Genomic DNA, 3,221 nt, shown 5'->3' on the forward strand with positions numbered 1-3,221 from the left:
ACAAAATAAAACGTTACGTTCACGGATCTTTTACCCAGCGGTTTTACAAGCGGCACGAGAATAAACAGATAATAAACTTGAAAAAGGAAATAAAGTAAAACAGAAAATAAAGTAAAACTCGTTTTCACACACACACATCGACAGGAAAGACAAAACAATGTTGTGAACAACTGTAAACCTCACTCAGATAATATTTTATTTATATTTTATTGTATTGCATCCAATGTAAAAAGGGTGGCTAGTTGTTGTGATGATGTCTACTGTTTTTATGCTTTGTTTGTTGATACATGTATTTCAGAAGCAGTCACAGAACAAAAAACAAGAAAGGTAGGTTGTTGGAACGTTTGTTATTGACAAAACAATACATTCACAAATATATCGACCCAACGGTCTTTTAAGTGCACAGACAAACAATAACGAAAACTTATCTGGCTGATTTTTTCTTCCGCCTGCCACGAAGCCGCAAGCGAATGAATCAACAAAACAGTTATCCATGCATATATATTGTAATACTTAAATGTTTGCTGGACAATTTGTCAGATAACTTTATTTTTGTATAATAATTGTGTGTCTGTATGTCCACTTTAAACGACCGCTGGGTCGAAGATCCGTGAACAAATTGTTTTGTATTGTCAATAATTAAACATAAAATTTGTTTTTGTTCTCACAACATATAGGCTATGCATGGAAAACTGTTTTGTGACTGCTACTGAAATACAAAAAAAGTACTGTATAACAAGTTCGACATCCTCGCAACAAATAGCCACTCTTTGGAAATGTCTTACAATAAAATGCCAAAAATACAAATGTATAAAGTAAGTGTGGTTTATAAAAACAGAAATGTGTCATTAGGCTCATCACGCACAAAATAACCAAGCAAATAGGACAACATCATGATACAAAAATAATAACAAGTCGCGTCAGGCGAAAATACAATATTTAGTCAAGTAGCTGTCGAACTCACAGAATGAAACTGAACGCAATGCCATTTTTCAGCAAGACCGTATACTCGTAGCATCGTCAGTCCAGCGCTCATGGCAAAGGCAGTGAAATTGACAAGAAGAGCGGGGTAGTAGTTGCGCTAAGAAGGATAGCACGCTTTTCTGTACCTCTCTTTGTTTTAACTTTCTGAGCGTGTTTTTAATCCAAACATATCATATCTATATGTTTTTGGAATCAGGAACCGACAAGGAATAAGATGAAAGTGTTTTTAAATTGATTTCGACAATTTGATTTTGATAATAATTTTTATATATTTAATTTTCAGAGCTTGTTTTTAATCCGAATATAACATATTTATATGTTTTTGGAATCAGCAAATGATGGAGAATAAGATAAACGTAAATTTGGATCGTTTTATAATTTATTTTTTTTTTTACAATTTTCAGATTTTTAATGACCAAAGTCATTAATTAATTTTTAAGCCACCAAGCTGAAATGCAATACCGAAGTCCGGGCTTTGTCGAAGATTACTTGACCAAAATTTCAACCAATTTGGTTGAAAAATGAGGGCGTGACAGTGCCGCCTCAACTTTCACGAAAAGCCGGATATGACGTCATCAAAGATATTTATCAAAAAAATGAAAAAAACGTATGGGGATTTCATACCCAGGAACTCTCATGTCAAATTTCATAAAGATCGGTCCAGTAGTTTAGTCTGAATCGCTCTACACACACACACAGACACACAGACACACACACGCACACACACACGCACATACACCACGACCCTCGTTTCGATTCCCCCTCACGTAAGGCGAAAATACAATATTTAGTCAAGTAGCTGTCGAACTCACAGAATGAAACTGAACGCAATGTAATTTTTCAGCAAGACGTATACTCGTAGCATCGTCAGTCCACCGCTCATGGCAAAGGCAGTGAAATTGACAAGAAGAGCGGGGTAGTAGTTGCGCTAAGAAGGATAGCACGCTTTTCTGTACCTCTCTTTGTTTTAACTTTCTGAGCGTGTTTTTAATCCAAACATATTATATCTATATGTTTTTGGAATCAGGAACCGACAAGGAATAAGATGAAAGTGTTTTTAAATTGATTTGGACAATTTAATTTTGATAATAATTTTTATATATTTAATTTTCAGAGCTTGGTTTTAATCCGAATATAACATATTTATATGTTTTTGGAATCAGCAAATGATGGAGAATAAGATAAACGTAAATTTGGATCGTTTTATAAATTTTTATTTTTTTTTACAATTTTCAGATTTTTAATGACCAAAGTCATTAATTAATTTTTAAGCCACCAAGCTGAAATGCAATACCGAAGTCCGGGCTTCGTCGAAGATTACTTGACCAAAATTTCAACCAATTTGGTTGAAAAATGAGGGCGTGACAGTGCCGCCTCAACTTTCACGAAAAGCCGGATATGACGTCATCAAAGACATTTATCAAAAAAATGAAAAAAACGTTCGGGGATTTCATACCCAGGAACTCTCATGTCAAATTTCATAAAGATCGGTCCAGTAGTTTAGTCTGAATCGCTCTACACACACACACAGACACACACACGCACATACACCACGACCCTCGTTTCGATTCCCCCTCGATGTTAAAATATTTAGTCAAAACTTGACTAAATATAAAAAGTACAGACAAAGACAAAATTCAAATTTAAAGTTATACTTCCTTCTGTACACCATGGTCGTTAAAGGCCTCGTGCCTCTCTCCCTGTGGGTTTTTATTATTGCAGCATATTGTCTTCTTCCGCTGGTTGATCTGCAACTACGCAACAGGAAGTTGATCTTTTGCAGTCAATTACTTCCACAGAGAATCTGTGGTATCTGTAATGTTCATCCGTTTAGCGGCCGCAATCGTCTTGTCGACTATTTGGCCAGTTTTCCTGCTGGGTATTTTCATGTTTCTATAACCCACAGAATATGACATGGATAGCAGGATCTGTTCGTGCGTACATGGTCTTGTGCTTGCGTGTCCACATGAAGGGAGATAAGGCCCGAGCAGACCTGGTAGCCCAGATCAGAAAAACATCCACCCTTAACCCACCAGGCGCAGCAGGTATTTGAACACTAAATCTTCCTTATTGGAGTTAGTTAGTTAGTTAGCTGTTGCTTTTTGGGTCCATCCTTATTGGAGGCAGGCTTACGTCTTTTCTAGGGCACTGCGGCCGCATTGCTGTGGTTTTAGGTAATACCAGAAAAAAATATTTTTATATTTTTTTAAACCGCCCAGAGCGCGCGATAATTGATA

At 36.4% G+C, this 3,221-nt stretch overlaps 1 protein-coding gene across 1 annotated transcript in view; it reads right to left on the minus strand.

Moving 5' to 3' along the window:
• Nucleotides 1-330: 330 nt before the first annotated feature.
• The window catches only part of LOC138981258 (uncharacterized), a 5,205-nt gene continuing 2,314 nt past the window's right edge, over nucleotides 331-3,221 (minus strand). Inside the window, exon 3 of the mRNA XM_070354101.1 lies at nucleotides 331-3,221. This exon is cut by the window's right edge and continues 809 nt beyond it. The gene's annotated coding sequence lies outside the window, so the exon portion shown is untranslated.

Source organism: Littorina saxatilis, linkage group LG12 (assembly GCF_037325665.1).
Source record: "Littorina saxatilis isolate snail1 linkage group LG12, US_GU_Lsax_2.0, whole genome shotgun sequence".
NCBI classification, from domain to species: Eukaryota; Metazoa; Mollusca; class Gastropoda; order Littorinimorpha; family Littorinidae; genus Littorina; species Littorina saxatilis.